This window comes from Oryzias latipes, chromosome 2 (assembly GCF_053564925.1).
Source record: "Oryzias latipes strain Hd-rR chromosome 2, Olatipes_Hd-rR_3.1".
Classification (NCBI taxonomy): domain Eukaryota; kingdom Metazoa; phylum Chordata; class Actinopteri; order Beloniformes; family Adrianichthyidae; genus Oryzias; species Oryzias latipes.
The window spans coordinates 43,888,774-43,911,689 of record NC_136238.1 but is presented as its reverse complement, the minus strand read 5'-3'; the positions used below and the strand labels follow the sequence as shown (position 1 = coordinate 43,911,689).

The following is a 22,916-nucleotide window of genomic DNA, read 5'->3' as shown; positions in this document are numbered from 1 at the left end:
GCACCTGAGCCAATTAATGTGTTTTAAGAATGAAGTCAAACTGTATTCATCCTCAGTGAAACGTATTCAGAACCTAAGTCCTTTCATTAATGACTTTTGTAAATCTGCTATAAAATGGTTACTGATATAGGGTCTAGATTGTTGATTGCCTTAAATTTTAATTTATACTGAAAGTTTTTTTTATATTTTTATGTGTATAGATTTTTTTGGTTTTGTTTTTTGTTAAAAGATGTGCTTTAATTCATTGGGTGGTTGTGTCTGCGAGAGTTTTGTAATTATTTTTAAATATAAGTTAAAAAAAACCTGAGCCAAGTAATCCTGCCGCAGCTCCATCATTATTGTCTTTTTTACACGAGAAGAAAAAAATACAAACATTTCTACAGTGAATTTATTCAGTTTAACATCAGGTATTTCTGCTTTGCAGACCTGCAGACAATGACAAAGGGTCAAACTAAACCAGAAATAATTGTTGTTCAAATGTGAGACTTCAGATAAACTGAGGTTGGATGTAAAAATTCTCTTAAATAGTAAAAACAAAAAAGCTTCAGTCTCTATTAAGTCTCAACTCTAAACAGTTCTTCATCTCCTAAACAGTCATTTTATGCTCACATCTTTGTATTACAGTTTGGTTTTGTGGTTAATTCCTGTAAATCGTTTAAAAAAAAAGTACATCGTAAATTCTGGTGACGTCATATCCGCTTACCAAGCGGTTTTGACAAAAATATTTTTGTTTTTTTAGATTTTTTTATTAAAATATATTTCGTGACTTAAAACGTTGCAATTTGTTTTCGTAAAAAAAATAAATATTCGGATTATCGAAATGTAAAAGGCTTTTTTCAGAATGAAGTTATCAGCGTGACCCGGAAGTAAACAGCAGCGCGCGGCGCTAGCAGCTTGTAGCTAGCTTGTGTTCAGAGACTGGCGGCGGTTTTGTCCGGACGTTCGTGACGTTTTTGGACCGAAAGGAGGATACGAACTGTCAGCTTGGAGTGAAAAAGCAGCGTAAAGGAGGTGTTTGTGGGAGTTGGAGCTGAAGATCGGAGCAGGAACCATGTCTTCCCTTCAGTCTCTGAGAGAGTTGATCAGCGAGCGACTAGCTGCTGCTGCTGAAGAAATCTGCAGACTCTGTGAAGGAACCATCGTCCAGTACGAGGAGGAGCTCTGTCGTCAGCGCAGACTGCTGGATGTCATCTGGAAACCACAGCTGCAGCTCCACCACATAGGTATGTCACCTTCAGCAAACAGAGAAGAACACAATGAACAACACACGCACGCGACAATATGAAATGTGGCCGAAATGTGCAAGAAATTTCAGCAAATCAGAGTCATTTAGCATAAATCTTCTTTAACTTCAGGACAATATCAGAATAGATGGATCACTGTTTCAGTGGAATTTTGCAGCAAAAACTACAGAGTAGTTGACAGAATGATAGCATCGGATAATAAGATAATTGTAGGCAGATGTTGGACAGTACAACGTCCTGCTGATGATTCAGATAAGGAAAGAAATCCCTGATTAAATTGACAGATGACTAAAAGTTTAACCTGTTGTTACTTTCTATGGAAGCGATTCTGTAGCATAATTTAAAATAAATGTCTAAATCATAAATGTTTTTTCATTTTCAAAATGAAGCTGCATTTTTGACTCAAAATTAAAATGAAAAAACAATCCACCAACATGCTTTTTCATTTTCTACTTCAACATTGATTATTCTGTCACTGAACTAAAATGATAAAGAAAATGGTATTTGACATCTCTCAGCGTCTGCCCTAAAGACCTCTGTCTGCAACATGTGGGCTTATTTTACCGTGTCTGAGACCAACGACTCACTCACTGTTGGAAAAATGTCTTCGACAGAAGTGTCACAAAGAGGGTCAAAGGTCAAGCTTTAACACCACAATCTCACAAGCTATTTGTAGATTTACGAGAAAAAAAACTCGTAAACTTAAGAAATTAAAGTGGAGGTGAGCATACAGAGCAGCTATTGACGTCAGGTGACTAGGGGATTTCTGGGTATGTGAATTAAGGAAAATAAAGCTGCGGTCCTCTACACCCTAATGTGTCTTTGAGCTCCTTATTTTACATATGAAACTCTGCTTTACCAACACTGACAATAATTTGATTTTGAGTCGCCAAAAGGTTCTGAATTTCTTTGTTTTTCAAACCTATCTGGAAATAAAGCTTCACCAAAGGATCCACATATTTCCTCTTTAAGCTAGGCTCCAATAAACGGAAAACGTTGGTGTTTCTTCCTCGTTAATCTATGGCTTTGTTCTTGTAAATTTGACTCAGAAGTCGTGATTAAAAAAAAGTCTATCAACTGCCCTAAAACTCCATTTTAAGCGTTAGCACTCATGCAAAGAAAAAAAAGGAAAGTTTCTGGGCATTTGAGAAGTATTTTAAAAATATCAGTTGACTATTGGTATCCGTATTGGTTGTAAAAAGTCATAATGTTGCATCACTACTACAGAGTGTATCAATGTTTAATGTAAATCTAATTTGAATAAAAGTTTTATCTTGGTACAATATGTAGATAATCTTAAAATGAACTTTTTACTCTATTGATGATCAAGAATTTATTACAGATTATGAATTAGCCAAACCTCCTTCCATGCAATATCTTCAACAAACATGTTCCAATAAGACACTCCTTCTCAATCATTTTTTACCAGGTCCCCCCTACAAAAAAGAAAATGTCCCCCCGCCCCCACACATAGCCATGCGGTGACAGTATATTAGGTTAGTATCTATAATAAGTTAAGTAAGTTTACTTAAACCTTTAACAATAAAAAATAAAAAAAATCAATATAAATCCACTTTCAACAAATATTAACTTTATTTAGCCACAGAAACCCTGTTCTAGTCTAAAACAGAAAAGAAGCTTAAAGTGCCTGAAATAAAATAATCTGTCATTATTTAAACTGGAAACATTTTGACCAACTGAACCATTTGATGTAAATTGATCTGAAAAATTAACACAGCAGCACCAACATATTTAATGTTTTTAGTCTGAAGAAACAGATAAAAAACATGGGGTTGATTTATTTTCTACATGATGATTGTTTATCTATGATGTCATAAAGTGCAGCTGTTTTCCTGCATTACTGCTGTCTTTATGTCAAATACTGACACCAACTAAATTACAGGCAGACAAAGAATATGGAAAATAAAGACACGTCATCAAAACGTCTACATTAATTAATAAGAATGACATAATTAGCATGAGCTGAGGAATCTGAATGCACACGATGATCCTGGTGTTGCACAATCCAGGCAGCGCTTGCAGCTCGCCACGCCCCCCGTTCCACCTCGCAGCCTGAGCCCACTACCCCTCCCCTTTTATTCTCACATGTGTGACAGGAGACGGGAGCAGCTGCAGGGACGGCAAACCACAGATTTCATTCTGTTACAAACTCTGTGACATAATGGATAATAGTAAACCAATAGAGGTGCAGATGTTTTTCCAAGCACTGAGCCTCTGTCACCCCCCCCCCCTGTTAAATTGCCAGTATCAGCTGTGCCCAAAGCCACTACAACACTGCGCGCCCCCCCTTGGCATCGCATCGGGCGCGCCCCACTATTTGAGAAGCACTGCAATAAGACCTGCTCAGAGGTAGTGAAACAATGTTCATGTAAAAGAATGTCCTTATGGGTTTATTGTTTTTCCAGGGAGAACTGGACAGACATATTTCCCCCTCAGGAGTATTTATGGGAGAGAGCAGAAAAGGCTCCTCATCAGGAACTCTCTGTAGAAACTGAAACAGCTTTTACAGTCCCTGACCAAAGTCTTGTCGCTTATCCATTTTGTAGAAACAAAAGCGTATAACCTCTCTTTTAATGAATCCGTTGGTTTTAGAAATGTCTCATATGAAAGCTAAAACCCTCCCAAATTATGTTCAATATAGTAAAATAAAATTGCTTCACTGAAGAAAGATTGATCATTTAATGAACACAGAAAGGTCACATTTTGGCAAGACAGAAGTTTTGTCGTCTACAGAGAGTAATGTGAAAATGTAACAAATAATTTACTTCAAAAACAACAATATGTTGCATAACATCAGTGAATGAAGTAGTGCTACTCTGAGATCCATATTTAATATCTTGTATGACTTCCATGAGCTTGAAGGACAGCATCCATGCGGTTTGACAATGATTCATACAATTTATGGATGAAGTCATCAGGAATAGCAAAGAAAGCAGTCTTCCATGCCTCCCAGAGTTCATCAAGATTCTTTGGTTTGGTCTTCCATGCTTCCTCTTTCATTCTACCCCAGACATGCTCAATGATGTTCATGTCTGCTGACTGGGCTGGCCGGTCCTGGAGCAGCTTGATCTTCTTGACCTTGAGGAACTTTGATGTAGAGATGGAAGTATGCCATGGAGCCCCATCCTGCTGCAGAATTGGACCCCTTTTATTGTTGGGAATGGAAGAGGTAGCTAATGCTTCTTGATATTTTAGGCTATTGATATTGCCTTCCACCCTGCAAATGTTTCGGACCCCCCCATACTGGATGTAACCCCAGACCATGATTTTTCCACCACCAAACTTAACTGTTTTCTGGGTGAATCTTGGGTCCATGCGGGCTCCAGTTGGTCTCCTGTGATGTAATTCACCTGAAGACTCATCTGAGAAATCCACCTTCTGCCACTTTTCCAGCGTCCATCCTTTTAGCAGGCTGTGGGCCTTGGCAAATGCCACACGTTTGTTCAATTGCCTTTTGTTTAGTGCTGGTTTCTGGGCACTGATTCCACCATGGAGGCCATTTGGAGACAGAATTCTACAAACTGTTCTGGTTGACACAGGGACTTGAGGTGACCAGGCCTGGTGGAGCTCTGCTGCAGTGGAAAAGGGGCTGGCCTTGGATTTTCCAACCAACAAACGGTCCTCCCCAGCAGTTGTGGGCTTGTCAAAAACATCTCCAGACTCTTCAAATATTTTTCTTATTTGTACTTGACACTGAGACACATTGAAGGTGTCAGCCACCTCAGCAGTGGATCTGGTCTTCAGCCTCTTGATAATCAACGCTTTGGTCTCAGGGTGAATCTTGGGCATGTTGTCAGAGTTCAAGTCGGGCCTCCTCATTCACAGACAGAGTGTATTATGTAAACCTTACAAAATGCTACTTTTTTCAAAGGTGACGCTAAACTTTGACTGGATTATGGTTGGTATTGATGTTCATGATCATCAATATTTCAATGTTAAATCTCACTAGTAGAATCTGTCTGATTGATTATATTTCAGACAAAACATGTTATTTCTGGTAGTTTATTATGGAATGAACAGACATGCAATCTAAATTAGGGTTGTGCCGATGGACGATATCATCGTCCATCGTGATGGGTGACTGACATCCCGATGGAGAGACCACCATCGTGATGCCACGCCCCCGCCACGTTGCGCGTCGACCCCATAAGCCGCGGTTACATGTACAAAATATCTTGATGGGATCAATGGTCGGATTAGAATCCAACGGTGTACATGGGCCCAGAAAAATGTTTTCAGAATATAAAAACGTTCACTAAAGTCACACTTTCGGTCAGAATAAATCATTCGCACATGCGCAGTAGGGTTTGAAAACCGGAAGGATATAAATTCGGCCGAGCGGCTTTTTTTTTGGAACTTTATTGAATGTAACAATTCAATACAAAACTATGTTAAACAGCGCCGAGCAGCTATATATATTGACATGTCAGCTCAGTAAAATACGAGATGATCTTCTAAACGTGCTTTTAATAATTTTACGGTTATTATGAAACACCTGTTCGCTCATCATTTGAATTTTAATCCGTGTGGTCAGTGCTTTTTCTGAACGAAGCCAGGATTAGCAGTATGCTAACACGGGCTAACAACATTAGCTTTGGGTGGTGCTGCAGCCTGTGAATAACATAAGCCTTTATTTAGTCGGGACACGACTGGAAACACAAATCCACGTGATTGTTTGAATGTTTTCTAAGGACTGAGCGACATTTCTGCTTTGAAGCTCAAACCGCTGTGTGTGTGCTGACGATCCGAGCTGTGCTCAGACACACACTTTTAGACCCGGTTCTGAGTTCGGTAGCTCGTACCTCTAGAGATGCATGACGCATCGCAGTCTTAAATCTCCCACACATACCGCTCATGTACCCCCCCTTCCCCTCAGACACAAAGCTTTAAGTCCGCGCTCCGCCGGTCCACTTCACTAGTTAAGTGCGGGAGCGGACTACTTCTTTTCTATTTTGTTTGTTACTTTTTTTGTTAAAGTCACTTCCCTCAGTTTATACTGGATCATAGCGGATTAACCATTAGTTGGGAATTAAAATGAAAAAAGCAAAATAACGAATAGCAGTTATATAAGAACGAAAAATGTAAACCCCCCCGACGATGTCATCGTCCATCCCGATGGTTGACAGCAAACATCGTCAACGGCCAATTTAGGGGACATCGCCCAACCCTAATCTAAATGAATACATTTGTACATCAAATAACAATATAGGAATTTATCATTTATAATATAAAATATAATTATATAACTAGAAGGAGCTGCATTTCCAGAAGAAAATGCAGGGTTGAATGCTGTACTGCTGAATTAAAGCTGAATTAGCTGAAGAAATGGCTGAACTGTACTGGAAGAACCATGAAAAGTTAAAGGTGCAAAAGTCCTAGCAGGAATAAGCTGAAAAAGTTGAACATTGTAATAGTAGAATGGCTGAAATAGGTCAAAATTTGTAGGACTTAAGCATGAAAGCTGAAATTGTTGAAAAAATGGCTGAATTGTTGAAAATTTGAAGATGTTGCTAAAATGGCTAAAAGTACTAGCATTGGAATCAGCATCATCAACTGACTCCAAAAAACACGTTGTTTGAGAGTATTATATTGGTAAAAGCTACATGTTCTAAGTTGATAGAAAATCCACTCTTTTCAAAATGGCGGCTTTTCTATTGATTTTATCTCCATAGCAACCATTTTATGTTTGGGTCGCCTGGAGATGAGGAACAAATCAACGTCGGTTTCAGATGAATCGGAAAAAGTAAACTTTTGGACGTCCTTAGCAACGAGCTTTGTTTGCTAACCACACCCACATTCCTTATATGTCCAGATCCAGTGAATTTCAATATGTTCAGTTCCAGCCATGGATGAAGTTTATTGCAACATTTGCTTCAGATTTTGTCAAAAAATGCCCACCAAACAGTAGGTTGTGTTGCCATCCCATAATAATTTCAAAACGTATGTTGAAGTCCAAAGCCTTGTGAGCATTTCAATGTTTGAACGGTGCCTCTAGCTGAAAGCTTGTTAAAGTTATAATGCTTGAAAGCAACAAAGGTTTTCAAGGATTCTCCATGTATTTAAATGAAGCAAAAATCTTGGAAAATCCTGGAAAATCTTGGAATATCTTGAAAAGTTCAAAGATTTGAAAGACTAAAAGTCGTAGCTGAAAGGAATAAGCTGAAAGGGTTGAACATTGTAATAGTAGAATGGTAAAAATAGGTGAAAGTTTGAAGAAGTTTAAAATTGCCTCACATTTTGGCACAAAATGGCCGCCAAACTGTAGGTGGTGTTGCCATCCCATAATAATTTTGAGCCTTATGTTGAAGTCCAAAACCTTGTGAACATTTCAATATTTGAACGGTGTCTCTAGCCAAAAGAATGTTAAAGTTACAATTGTTTAAAGAAGCAAAGGTGTGGCCAATGGAGCAAAAAGATTGGAAAATCTGGGAATATCCGGGAATAAATGGAAAAGTTCAGGGATTTGAAGGACCAAAATGTCATAGCTTGAATAAGATGAAAGAGCTGAACATTTTCATAGTCGAACGGTTAAAATAGGTGAAAAATTGTAGAAGGAGTTTAACTGTGAACTTCTGAACGAAAAATTCTCCATGTATTTCAATGGAGCAAAAATTCCCGGAAAACCTGGAATATCTTAAAAAGTAAAAGGATTTGAAAAACCAAAAGTCATAGCAGAAATAAGATGAAAGAGATGAACATTTTAAAAGTTGAATGGTAAAAATCGGTTAAAAATTGTAGAAGGAGTTAAGTGCCGAAAAACGGCGGAAGATACTATAAGTTACGATAATAAACTAGAAGGAGCTGCATTTCCAGAAGAAAATGCAGGGTTGAATGCTGTATTGCTGAATAAAAGCTTAATTTGTAAAAGAAATGGCTGAACTGAGCTGAAACAGCTCAACATTTTAAAAGTAGAATGGTTAAAGTAGGTAAAAAACTGTGAAAGAAGTTAAAAAAAAGATTTCCTATGTATTTTAATGAAGCAAAAATCCTTGGAAATCCCGGAATATCTTTAAAAGTTAAAAGATTTGAAAAAAAAGTCATAGCAGGAATAAGCTGAAAAAGTTGAACATTGTAATAGTAGAATGGCTAAAATAGGTCAAAAAATGTAGAAGGAGTTAAGCATGAAAGCTTAAGTTGATACAAAAATGGCTGAACTGTTGAAAATTTGAAGATGTTGCTAAAATGGTTAAAAGTGCTAGCATTGGAATCAGCATCATCAACTGACTAAAAAAAACACATTGTTTGAGAGTATCATATTGGTAAAAGCTACATGTTCTAAGTTGACAAAAAAATCCACTTTTTTCAAAATGGCGGCTTTTCTATTAATTTTATCTCCATAGCAACCATTTTACGTTTGGGTCGGCATGGGATGACGAACAAATCGACATCAGTTTCAGACAAATCGGAAAAAGTAAACCTTTGGACGTCCTTAGCAACAAAGTTTGTTTGCTAACCACGCCCACATTCCTTATATGTCCAGATCCAGTGAATTTCAATATGTTCAGTTCCAGCCATGGATGAAGTTTATTGCAATAGTTGCTTCAGATTTTGTCATAAAATGGCCACCAAAATATATGTTGTGTCGACATCCCATAATGATTTCTAAACTTATTGTATAGTCCAAAGCCTTGTGATTGTTTTAATGTTTGAACGGTGTCTCTAGCTACAAGTATGTTGAAGTTATATTGGTTGAAAGAAACAAAAGGTTTGCAAGGATTTTTTTCAATATATTTCAATAAAGCAAAAAATCCTGAAATATTCTAAAATATCTTAAAAAGTACAAGGATTTGAAAAACCAAAAGTCATAGCAGTAATAAGATGAAAGAGCTGAACATTTTAAAAGTTAAACAGTTATAATCGGTTAAAAATTGTAGAAGGAGTTAAGTGCCGAAAAACGGCGGAAGATAGCATAAGAGGAAAACAAATGTAACACTAGAAGGAGCTGCATTTCCAGAAGAAAATGCAGGGTTGAATGCTGTATTGCTGAAAGAAAGCTTAATTTGTAAAAGAAATGGCTGAATTGAGCTGAAAGAGCTCAACATTTTAAAAGTAAAATGGTTAATATAGGTGAAAACCTGTAAAAGAGGTTAAGCACAAGAATTCCCTATGTAATTTAATGGAGCAAAATTCCTGGTAAATCCTGGAATATCTTAAAAAGTTCAATGATTTGAATGACCAAAAGTAATAACTGTAATAAGTTGAAAGAGTTGAACATTTTAAAAGTTGGTTGGAAGAAAATTTTGAAGCGTCCGAACCGGGTGTCGAACCTGGAACCTCATGAACCGTAACTTCCCAATGTATTTTAATAGGGCAAAAATTCCCGGAAAAACTGGAATATCTTAAAAAGTAAAAGGATTTGAAAAACCAAAAGTCATAGCAGGAATAAGCTGAAAGAGCTGAACATTTTAAAAGTTGAATGGTTAAAATGGGTTAAAAATTGTAGAAGGAGTTAAGCGCCAAAAAACGGCGGAAGATACTATAAGATACGATAATAATAAATAAAGAGAAACAGGAAAACAAAGGGTTGAATGCTTTACAGCATTCAACCAACTAGAAGGAGCTGCATTTCCAGAAGAAAATGCAGGGTTGAATGCTATAATGCTGAATGAAAGCTGAATTTGCTGAAGAAATGGCTGAACAGAGCTGAAAGACCTCAACATTTTAAAAGTAGAATGGTTAAAGTAGGTAAAAAACTGTAAAAGAAGTTAAAAAAAAGATTTCCTATGTATTTTAATGAAGCAAAAATCCTGGGAAATCCCGGAATATCTTTAAAAGTTAAAAGATTTAAAAAAAAATCATAGCAGGAAAAAGTTGAAAAAGTTGAACATTGTAATAGTAGAATGGCTAAAATAGGTCAAAAAATGTAGAAGGAGTTAAGCATGAAAGCTTAAGTTGATACAAAAATGACTGGACTGTTGAAAATTTGAAGATGTTGCTAAAATGGTTAAAAGTGCTAGCATTGGAATCAGCATCATCAACTGACTCAAAAAAACACTTTGTTTGAGAGTATCATATTGTTAAAAGCTACATGTTCTAAGTTGACAGAAAATCCACTTTTTCCAAAATGGCGGCTTTCCTATTGATTTTATCTCCATAGCAACCATTTTATGTTTCGGTCGCCTGGGGATGACGAACAAATCGACGTCAGTTTCAGACAAATCGGAAAAAGTAAACCTTTGGACGTCCTTAGCAAAAAAGTTTGTTTGCTAACCACGCCCACATTCCTTATATGTCCAGATCCAGTGAATTTCAATATGCTCAGTTCCAGCCATGGATGAAGTTTATTGCAACATTTGCTTCAGATTTTGTCAAAAAATGCCCACCAAACAGTAGGTTGTGTTGCCATCCCATAATAATTTCAAAACGTATGTTGAAGTCCAAAGCCTTGTGAGCATTTCAATGTTTGAACAGTGCCTCTAGCTGAAAGCTTGTTAAAGTTATAATGCTTGAAAGCAACAAAGGTTTTCAAGGATTCTCCATGTATTTAAATGAAGCAAAAATCTTGGAAAATCCTGGAAAATCTTGGAATATCTTGAAAAGTTCAAAGATTTGAAAGACTAAAAGTCGTAGCTGAAAGGAATAAGCTGAAAGGGTTGAACATTGTAATAGTAGAAGGATTAAAATACGTGAAAGTTTGAAGAAGTTTAAAATTGCCTCACATTTTGGCACAAAATGGCCGCCAAACTGTAGGTGGTGTTGCCATCCCATAATAATTTTGAACTTTATGTTGAAGTCCAAAACCTTGTGAACATTTCAATATTTGAACGGTGTCTCTAGCCAAAAGAATGTTAAAGTTACAATTGTTTAAAGAAGCAAAGGTGTGGCCAATGGAGCAAAAAGATTGGAAAATCTGGGAATATCCGGGAATATCTGGAAAAGTTCAAAGATTTGAAGGACCAAAAGTCATAGCTGAAAGGAATAAGATGAAAGGGTTGAACATTGTAATAGTAGAATGGTAAAAATAGGTGAAAGTTTGAAGAAGTTTAAAATTGCCTCACATTTTGGCACAAAATGGCCGCCAAACTGTAGGTGGTGTTGCCATCCCATAATAATTTTTAAACCTTATGTTGAAGTCCAAAACCTTGTGAACATTTCAATATTTGAACGGTGTCTCTAGCCAAAAGAATGTTAAAGTTACAATTGTTTAAAGAAGCAAAGGTGTGGCCAATGGAGCAAAAAGATTGGAAAATCTGGGAATATCCGGGAATATCTGGAAAAGTTCAAGGATTTGAAGGACCAAAAGTCATAGCTGAAAGGAATAAGCTGAAAAGGTTGAACATTGTAATAGTAGAATGGTAAAAATAGGTGAAAGTTTGAAGAAGTTTAAAATTGCTTCACATTCTGGCACAAAATGGCCGCCAAACTGTAGGTGGTGTTGCCATCCCATAATAATTTTGAACTTTATGTTGAAGTCCAAAACCTTGTGAACATTTCAATATTTGAACGGTGTCTCTAGCCAAAAGAATGTTAAAGTTACAATTGTTTAAAGAAGCAAAGGTGTGGCCAATGGAGCAAAAAGATTGGAAAATCTGGGAATATCCGGGAATATCTGGAAAAGTTCAAAGATTTGAAGGACCAAAAGTCATAGCTGAAAGGAATAAGATGAAAGGGTTGAACATTGTAATAGTAGAATGGTAAAAATAGGTGAAAGTTTGAAGAAGTTTAAAATTGCCTCACATTTTGGCACAAAATGGCCGCCAAACTGTAGGTGGTGTTGCCATCCCATAATAATTTTTAAACCTTATGTTGAAGTCCAAAACCTTGTGAACATTTCAATATTTGAACGGTGTCTCTAGCCAAAAGAATGTTAAAGTTACAATTGTTTAAAGAAGCAAAGGTGTGGCCAATGGAGCAAAAAGATTGGAAAATCTGGGAATATCCGGGAATATCTGGAAAAGTTCAAGGATTTGAAGGACCAAAAGTCATAGCTGAAAGGAATAAGCTGAAAAGGTTGAACATTGTAATAGTAGAATGGTAAAAATAGGTGAAAGTTTGAAGAAGTTTAAAATTGCTTCACATTTTGGCACAAAATGGCCGCCAAACTGTAGGTGGTGTTGCCATCCCATAATAATTTTGAACTTTATGTTGAAGTCCAAAACCTTGTGAACATTTCAATATTTGAACGGTGTCTCTAGCCAAAAGAATGTTAAAGTTACAATTGTTTAAAGAAGCAAAGGTGTGGCCAATGGAGCAAAACCATTGGAAAATCTGGGAATATCCGGGAATATCTGGAAAAGTTCAAAGATTTGAAGGACCAAAATGTCATAGCTAGAATAAGATGAAAGAGCTGAACATTTTCATAGTCGAACGGTTAAAATAGGTGAAAAATTGTAGAAGGAGTTTAACTGTGAACTTCTGAACGAAAAATTCTCCATGTATTTCAATGGAGCAAAAATTCCCGGAAAACCTGGAATATCTTAAAAAGTAAAAGGATTTGAAAAACCAAAAGTCATAGCAGAAATAAGATGAAAGAGATGAACATTTTAATAGTAGAATGGTTAAAATAGGTTAAAAATTGTAGAAGTAGTTAAACGCCAAAAAACGGCGGAAGATACTATAAGATACGATAATAATAAATAAAGAGAAACAGGAAAACAAAGGGTTGAATGCTTTACAGCATTCAACCAACTAGAAGGAGCTGCATTTCCAGAAGAAAATGCAGGGTTGAATGCTGTACTGCTGAATGAAAGCTGAATTAGCTGAAGAAATGGCTGAACTGTACTGGAAGAACCATGAAAAGTTAAAGGTGCAAAAGTCCTAGCAGGAATAAGCTGAAAAAGTTGAACATTGTAATAGTAGAATGGCCGCCAAACTGTAGGTGGTGTTGCCATCCCATAATAATTTTGAACCTTATGTTGAAGTCCAAAACCTTGTGAACATTTCAATATTTGAACGGTGTCTCTAGCCAAAAGAATGTTAAAGTTACAATTGTTTAAAGAAGCAAAGGTGTGGCCAATGGAACAAAAACATTGGAAAATCTGGGAATATCCGGGAATATCTGGAAAAGTTCAAAGATTTGAAGGACCAAAAGTCATAGCTGAAAGGAATAAGCTGAAAGGGTTGAACATTGTAACAGTAGAATGGTAAAAATAGGTGAAAGTTTGAAGAAGTTTAAAATTGCCTCACATTTTGGCACAAAATGGCCGCCAAACTGTAGGTGGTGTTGCCATCCCATAATAATTTTGAACCTTATGTTGAAGTCCAAAACCTTGTGAACATTTCAATATTTGAACGGTGTCTCTAGCCAAAAGAATGTTAAAGTTACAATTGTTTAAAGAAGCAAAGGTGTGGCCAATGGAACAAAAACATTGGAAAATCTGGGAATATCCGGGAATATCTGGAAAAGTTCAAAGATTTGAAGGACCAAAAGTCATAGCTGAAAGGAATAAGCTGAAAGGGTTGAACATTGTAACAGTAGAATGGTAAAAATAGGTGAAAGTTTGAAGAAGTTTAAAATTGCCTCACATTTTGGCACAAAATGGCCGCCAAACTGTAGGTGGTGTTGCCATCCCATAATAATTTTGAGCCTTATGTTGAAGTCCAAAACCTTGTGAACATTTCAATATTTGAACGGTGTCTCTAGCCAAAAGAATGTTAAAGTTACAATTGCTTAAAGAAGCAAAGGTGTGTCCAATGGAGCAAAAACATTGGAAAATCTGGGAATATCCGGGAATATCTGGAAAAGTTCAAAGATTTGAAGGACCAAAATGTCATAGCTAGAATAAGATGAAAGAGCTGAACATTTTCATAGTCGAACGGTTAAAATAGGTGAAAAATTGTAGAAGGAGTTTAACTGTGAACTTCTGAACGAAAAATATTTCATGTATTTCAATGGAGCAAAAATTCCCGGAAAACCTGGAATATCTTAAAAAGTAAAAGGATTTGAAAAACCAAAAGTCATAGCAGAAATAAGATGAAAGAGATGAACATTTTAATAGTAGAATGGTTAAAATAGGTTAAAAATTGTAGAAGTAGTTAAACGCCAAAAAACGGCGGAAGATACTATAAGATACGATAATAATAAACTAGAAGGAGCTGCATTTCCAGAAGAAAATGCAGGGTTGAATGCTGTAGTGCTGAATGAAAGCTGAATTAGCTGAAGAAATGGCTGAACTGTACTGGAAAACCTTGAAAAGGTAAAGGTACAAAACTCCTAGCAGGAATAAGCTGAAAAAGTTGAACATTGTAATAGTAGAATGGCTAAAATAGGTCAAAGTTTGTAGATGGAGTTAAGCATTAAAGCTGAAATTGTTGAAAAAATGGCTAAACTTTTGAAAATGTGAAGATGTTGCTAATATGGCTAAAAGTGCTAGCACTGAAATCAGCATCATCAACTGACTCAAAAAAACACATTGTTTAAGAGTATCATATTGGTAAAACTACATGTTCTAAGTTGACAGAAAATCCACTTTTTTGAAAATGGCGGCTTTTCTATTAATTTTATCTCCATAGCAACCATTTTATGTTTGGGTCGCCTGGGGATGACGAACAAATCGACATTAGTTTCAGACAAATTGGAAAAAGTAAACCTTTGGACGTCCTTAGCAACAAAGTTTGTTTGCTAACCACACCCACATTCCTTATATGTCCAGATCCAGTGAATTTCAATATGTTCGGTTCTAGCCATGGATGAAGTTTATTGCAATATTTGCTTCAGATTTTGTAATGAAATTGCCACCAAACAGTAGGTTGTGTCGACATCCCATAATGATTTATAAACGTATTTTATATTCCAAAGCCTTGTGATCAATTTAATGTTTGAACAGTGTCTGTAGCTAAAGGCATGTTGAAGTTATGATGGTTGAAAGAACCAAAGGTTTTCAAGGATTCTCAATGTATTTTAATGGAGGAAAAATCTTGGAAAATCCTGGAAAACCTTGAAAGGTTCAAGGATTTGAAAGACCAAAAGTAATAGCTGAAAGGATTAGGCTGAAAGATCTTAACATAGCAACAGTAAAATGGTTAAAATAGGTTTAAAAAAACAGTTTAAAATCGCCTCACATTTAGGCACAAAATGGCCGCAAAACCGTAGTTGGTGTTGCCATCCCATAATAATTTCAAAACTAATATTGAAATACAAAGTCTTATGAGCAGTTTAATGTTTGAACGGTGTTTCTAGCTAAAGGCATGTCAAAGGTAGGAAAGTTAAAAGCAACAAAGGTATCAAATTTGAAAACACAAAAAGGCTGCCAAACCCTCCCTATCTCTTAATGATTTCAAACCTTGATGGTACAGTCTAATGCATTGATCATTTAAAACTAAAGTAGACATACAGTAAAATCATCCGGTAGGGGGCACCATGTACAATTCTGTGTCACATGATTAAATTTCCCAACTGTGCATGTATCATCAATCATAGCACAGTTATCCATGTATAGTGGAGAGACACATTGATCATCAGCTAGCTAGCTGAGTGACACAGCATTATATTGTCATTTAACCAGTAACATATGTGGAGTAACAACATGATAGTCACTTCTCGTAACAGCCGCCTAACTCATGGGGTGGGAATCAACACTTCCCATGAGCCTTAGCGGCCGTGGGCGGGGCTAAGGCCAGGGTCCTGACGTTTGTTCACAAGATGGCTGGAGCACATGTTTGATCTGCAGCTTCCAGCTACGAGGAGGAAAATAAAAAATACATCAAAACTAACTTAGATTTGCTCCCACTGTTTTTTCTAACATACATCGAGTGTTTGTGTGTGTGCTTTAAGCTGCTCTGATCATTTTAACGTTTGAATGGTGTCTCTAGCTAAAATTGTGTGGAAGTTGTAAGGGTTGGAAGAATCAAAGGTTGTCAAAGATTGAATGCAGTACTGCTTAATGAAAGCTGAACTTGCTGATGAAATGGCTGAACTGTCCTGGAAAATCCCTAAAAGTTAAAGGATAAAAAGTCAAAACTTATGAGTAATACCACCTGAAAGAAAATTCTTCCATGTAACGAAATATATTTAAGTGAGTGGAACTGAATCTCATCAAGAAAGGCAAGGTAAAAAACCATGCAGAAAAAGTCGAATGCCAGAATCGAACTCAGAACCTCAGTATGATAAACCGTTCACCTTAGCCACTGAGCTAACACTTTAGTTACAATACAATGCAGCCGGTGTAAATAAATAAGGCTTGTCGTGTACAGTTCCAGTGGGCAAAGCCGAGTTGAAACGGTTTCATGCCACAGTTCGTATTTTACGTGGAAAAACGAACAAAAGTTTTCCCTTTTGAAAGGTAAAAGGATTTGAATGACCAAAATTGATGGTAAAAAAATTGTGGAGGTAAAAAAATTGTAGAAGGAGATGCATTTCCAGAAGAAAATACAGGATTCAATGCTGTATTGCTAGAAGAAAGTTTAATTTGTTAAAGACATGGCTGAACTGAGCTGAAAGAGCTCAACATTTTAAAAGTAAAATGGTTAAAAAGGGTAAAAACCTGTAAAAGAGGTTAAGCACAAGAATTCCCTATGTATTTTAATGGAGCAAAAATCCTGGAATATCTTAAAAAGTTCAATGATTTGAATGACCAAAAGTAATAACTGTAATAAGTTGAAAGAGTTGAACATTTTAAAAGTTGGTTGGAAGAAAATTTTAAGGGTCCAAACCGGGTGTCGAACAGGGCGCCTCGTGCACCATAACTTCCCAATGCATTTTAATAGGGCAAAAATTCCCGGAAAAACTGGAATATCTTAAAAAGTACAAGGAGTAGAAGTACCAAAAGTCATAGCAATAATGAGCTGAAAGAGCTGAACATTTTAAAAGTTGAATGGTTAAAATCGGTTAAAAATTGTAGAAGGAGTTAAGTGCCGAAAAACGGCGGAAGATGAGCGTAATAAAGAATAAATAAAGAGAAACAGGAAAACAAAGGGTTGAATGCTTTATAGCATTCAACCAACTAGAAGGAGCTGCATTTCCAGAAGAAAATGCAGGGTTGAATGCTGTAGTGCTGAATGAAAGCTGAATTAGCTGAAGAAATGGCTGAACTGTACTGGAAAAACCTTGAAAAGGTAAAGGTACAAAAGTCCTAGCAGGAATAAGCTGAAAAAGTTGAACATTGTAATAGTAGAATGGCTAAAATAGGTCAAAGTTTGTAGAAGGAGTTAAGCATTAAAGCTGAAATTGTTGAAAAAATGGCTAAACTTTTGAAAATGTGAAGATGTTGCTAATATGGCTAAAAGTGCTAGCACTGAAATCAGCATCATCAACTGACTCAAAAAAACACATTGTTTAAGAGTATCATATTGGTAAAACTACATGTTCTAAGTTGACAGAAAATCCACTTTTTTCAAAATGGCGGCTTTTCTATTAATTTTATCTCCATAGCAACCATTTTATGTTTGGGTCGCCTGGGGATGACGAACAAATCGACATTAGTTTCAGACAAATTGGAAAAAGTAAACCTTTGGACGTCCTTAGCAACAAAGTTTGTTTGCTAACCACGCCCACATTCCTTATATGTCCAGATCCAGTGAATTTCAATATGTTCGGTTCTAGCCATGGATGAAGTTTATTGCAATATTTGCTTCAGATTTTGTAATGAAATGGCCACCAAACAGTAGGTTGTGTCGACATCCCATAATGATTTATAAACGTATTTTATATTCCAAAGCCTTGTGATCAATTTAATGTTTGAACAGTGTCTGTAGCTAAAGGCCTGTTGAAGTTATGATGGTTGATAGAACCAAAGGTTTTCAAGGATTCTCAATGTATTTTAATGGAGGAAAAATCTTGGAAAATCCTGGAAAACCTTGAAAGGTTCAAGGATTTGAAAGACCAAAAGTAATAGCTGAAAGGATTAGGCTGAAAGATCTTAACATAGCAACAGTAAAATGGTTAAAATAGGTTTAAAAAACAGTTTAAAATCGCCTCACATTTAGGCACAAAATGGCTGCAAAACCGTAGTTGGTGTTGCCATCCCATAATAATTTCAAAACTTATATTGAAATACAAAGTCTTATGAGCAGTTTAATGTTTGAACGGTGTTTCTAGCTAAAGGCATGTCAAAGGTAGGAAAGTTGAAAGCAACAAAGGTATCAAATTTGAAAACACAAAAAGGCTGCCAAACCCTCCCTATGTCTTAATGATTTCAAATCTTGATGGTACAGTCTAATGGATTGATCATTTAAAACTAAAGTAGACATACAGTAATTTCATCCAGTAGGGGGCACCATGTACAATTCTGTGTCACATGATTAAATTTCCCAACTGTGCATGTATCATCAATCATAGCACAGTCATCCATGTATAGTGGAGAGACATATTGATCATCAGCTAGCTAGCTGAATGACACAGCATTATATTGTCATTTAATCACTAACATATGTGGTGTAACAACATGATAGTCACTTCTCGTAACAGCCGCCTAACTCATGGTGTGGGAATTAACACTTCCCATGAGCCTTAGCGGCCGTGGGCGGGGCTAAGGCCAGGGTCCTGACGTTTGTTCACAAGATGGCTGGAGCACGTGTTTGAACTGCAGCTTCCAGCTACGAGGAGGAAAATAAAAAATACATCAAAACTAACTTAGATTTGCTCCCACTGTTTTTTCTAACATACATCGAGTGTTTGTGTGTGTGCTTTAAGCTGCTCTGATCATTTTAACGTTTGAATGGTGTCTCTAGCTAAAATTGTGTGGAAGTGGTAAGGGTTGGAAGAATCAAAGGTTGTCAAAGATTGAATGATGTACTGCTTAATGAAAGCTGAACTTGCTGATGAAATGGCTGAACTGTCCTGGAAAATCCTGGAAAATCCCTAAAAGTTAAAGGATAAAAAGTCAAAACTTATGAGTAATACCACCTGAAAGAAAATTCTTCCATGTAACGAAATCTATTTAAGTGAGTGGAACTGAATTTCATCAAGAAAGGCAAGGTAAAAAACCATGCAGAAAAAGTCGAATGCCAGAGTCGAACTCATAACCTCAGTATGATTAACCGTTCACCTTAGCCACTGAGCTAACACTTTAGTTACAATACAATGCAGCCGGTATAAATAAATAAGGCTTGTCGTGAACCGTTCTAGTGGGCGAAGCCGAGTTGAAACGGTTTCATGCCACAGTTCGTATTTTACGTGGAAAAACGAACGAAAGTTTTCCCTTTTGAAAATTAAAAGGATTTGAATGACCAAAATTGATGGTAAAAAAATTGTGGAGGTAAAAAAATTGTAGAAGGAGATGCATTTCCAGAAGAAAATACAGGATTCAATGCTGTATTGCTAGAAGAAAGTTTAATTTGTTAAAGACATGGCTGAATTGAGCTGAAAGAGCTCAAAATTTTAAAAGTAAAATGGTTAAAAAGGGTAAAAACCTGTAAAAGAGGTTAAGCACAAGAATTCCCTATGCATTTTAATGGAGCAAAAATCCTGGAATATCTTAAAAAGTTCAATGATTTGAATGACCAAAAGTAATAACTGTAATAAGTTGAAAGAGTTGAACATTTTAAAAGTTGGTTGGAAGAAAATTTTAAGGGTCCAAACCGGGTGTCGAACAGGGCGCCTCGTGCACCATAACTTCCCAATGCATTTTAATAGGGCAAAAATTCCCGGAAAAACTGGAATATCTTAAAAAGTACAAGGATTACAAGTACCAAAAATCATAGCAATAATGAGCTGAAAGAGCTGAACATTTTAAAAGTTGAATGGTAAAAATCGGTTAAAAATTGTGGAAGGAGTTAAGTGTCAAAAAACGGCGGAAGATAGTATAAATAATAATAAATAAAGAGAAACAGGAAAACAAAGGGTTGAATGCTTTACAGCATTCAACCAATAAAGAGAAACAGGAAAACAAAGGGTTGAATGCTTTACAGCATTCAACCAACTAGAAGGAGCTGCATTTCCAGAAGAAAATGCAGGGTTGAATGCTGTATTGCTGAAAGAAAGCTTAATTTGTAAAAGAAATGGCTGAACAGAGCTGAACATTTTAAAAGTAAAATGGTTAAAATAGATGAAAACCTGTAAAAGAGGTTAAGCACAAGAATTCCCTATGTAATTTAATGGAGCAAAAATTTGCTTCAGATTTTGTCATAAAAAGGCAACCAACATTAGGTTGTGTCGACATCCCATAATAATTTCTAAACGTATTTAATAGTCCAAAGCCTTGTGATCATTTTAATGTTTGAACGATGTCTCTAGCTACAAGTATGTTGAAGTTATATTTGTTTAAAGAAACAAAGGCTTCAGATTTGAAAAACACAAAATGGCTGCCAAATGGTCTCCATCCCATAATGACTTCAAACCTTGATGTTGTAATCCAAAGCACTAATCATTTGACAGTAAAAGTGGAGCCACATCCTGCAGCAGGAGACATTCTGGCAAATGCAAAGCGTCAAGACCAATTCTCTCAACTATGCATGTGCCATGAGGTTTTGCACACACATCCATGTATAATGGAGAGATATATTGATCATCAGCTAGCTAGCTGAATGATTCAGCATTATATTTTCATTTAACCACTAACATATGTGGTGCAAAAACATCATAGTCACTTCTCGTAACAGCCACCTAACTCATGGTTTGGGAATCAACACTTTCCCATGAGCCTTCACTTTTGAAATGTCGAAGGATTTGAGGGACCAAAAGTGGTGGTAAAAAAAATTTTGGAGGTAAAAAAATTGTAAAAGGAGTTAAACAAGGCCTGAAATTATTGAAAAAATGGCTGAATTAATGAAAATTTGAAGATTTGAAGGAAAGGAATGAGCTGAACTGTTTCATACAATGGTTAAAGTAAGTAAAAACCTGTAAAAGAAGTTTAGCACAAGGATTCTCTATGTATTTTAATGGAGCAAAAAATCCTGGAAAATCCTGGAATATCTTAAAAAGTTCAATGATTTGAATGACCAAAAGTAATAACTGTAATAAGTTGAAAGAGTTGAACATTTTAAAAGTTGGTTGGAAGAAAATTTTGAAGCGTCCGAACCGGGTGTCGAACCGGGCGCCTCGGGCACCATAACTTCCCAATGCATTTTAATAGGGCAAAAATTCCCGGAAAAACTGGAATATCTTAAAAAGTAAAAGGATTTGAAAAACCAAAAGTCATAGCAGGAATAAGCTGAAAGAGCTGAACATTTTAAAAGTTGAATGGTTAAAATGGGTTAAAAATTGTAGAAGGAGTTAAGCGCCAAAAAACGGCGGAAGATACTATAAGATACGATAATAACTAGAAGGAGCTGCATTTCCAGAAGAAAATGCAGGGTTGAATGCTGTATTGCTGAAAGAAAGCTTAATTTGTAAAAGAAATGGCTGAACTGAGCTGAAAGAGCTTAACATTTTAAAAGTAAAATGGTTAAAATAGGTGAAAACCTGTAAAAGAGGTTAAGCACAGTGATTCCCTATGTATTTTAATGGAGCAAAAAATCCTGGAACATCTTAAAAAGTTCAATGATTTGAATGACCAAAAGTAATAACTGTAATAAGTTGAAAGATTTGAATATTTTCAAAGTTGAAAGGTAGAAAATTTTGAAGCGTCCGAACCGGGTGTCGAACCGCGAACCTCATGTACCATAAGTTCCCAATGCATTTTAATAGGGCAAAAATTCCCGGAAAAACTGGAATATCTTAAAAAGTACAAGGATTTGAAAAACCAAAAGTCATAGCTGGAATAAGCTGAAGGAGCTGAACATTTTAAAAGTTGAATGGTTAAAATAGGTTAAAAATTGTAGAAGTAGTTAAGTGTCAAAAAACGGCGGAAGATAGTGTAAATAATAATAAAGAAACTAGAAGGAGCTGCATTTCCAGAAGAAAATGCAGGGTTGAATGCTGTATTGCTGAAAGAAAACTTAATTTGTAAAAGGAATGGCTGAACTGAGCTGAAGGAGCTCAAAATTTTAGAAGTAAAATGGTTAAAATAGGTGAAAACCTGTAAAAGAGGTTAAGCACAAGAATTCCCTATGTAATTTAATGGAGCAAAAATCCTGGAAAATCTTAAAAAGTTCAATGATTTGAATGACCAAAAGTCATAGCAATAATGAGCTGAAAGAGCTCAAAATTTTAGAAGTAAAATGGTTAAAATAGGTGAAAACCTGTAAAAGAGGTTAAGCACAAGAATTCCCTATGTAATTTAATGGAGCAAAAATCCTGGAAAATCCTGGAATATCTTGAAAAGTTCAAAGATTTGAAAGACCAAAAGTAGTAGCTGAAAGGAATAAGCTGACACGGTTGAACATTGTAATAGTAGAATGATTAAAATAGGTGAAAGTTTGAAGAAGTTTAAAATTGCCTCACATTTTGGCACAAAATGGCCACCAAACTCTAGGTGGTGTTGCCATCCCATAATAGTTTTGAGCCTCATTTTGAAGTCCAAAGCCTTGTGAACATTTCAATGTTTGAACGGTGTCTCTAGCTGAAAGCATGTTGAAGTTACAATGGTTAAAACAAAAAAGGTTTTCAAGGATCATCCTTGTGTTTAAATGGAGCAAAATTCCTGGAAAATCCTGGAATATCTTAAAAAGTTCAATGATTTGAATGACCAAAAGTCATAGCAATAATGAGCTGAAAGAGCTCAAAATTTTAGAAGTAAAATGGTTAAAATAGGTGAAAACCTGTAAAAGAGGTTAAGCACAAGAATTCCCTATGTAATTTAATGGAGCAAAAATCCTGGAAAATCCTGGAATATCTTGAAAAGTTCAAAGATTTGAAAGACCAAAAGTAGTAGCTGAAAGGAATAAGCTGACAGG

At 36.1% G+C, this 22,916-nt stretch overlaps 1 protein-coding gene and 1 long non-coding RNA gene across 3 annotated transcripts in view; one reads left to right on the top strand and one right to left on the bottom strand.

The window, feature by feature from the left end:
* LOC144988873 (uncharacterized) overlaps positions 1 to 22,916 on the bottom strand; it is a 385,609-nt gene that overhangs the window by 270,492 nt on the left and 92,201 nt on the right. The gene's annotated exons all lie outside the window — the stretch shown is intronic.
* The window catches only part of LOC144988916 (uncharacterized), a 44,190-nt gene continuing 22,153 nt past the window's right edge, over positions 880 to 22,916 (top strand). Inside the window, exon 1 of the long non-coding RNA XR_013653002.1 lies at positions 880 to 1,223. This is a non-coding gene — a long non-coding RNA (uncharacterized LOC144988916). The remainder of the gene's footprint in view (positions 1,224 to 22,916) is intronic.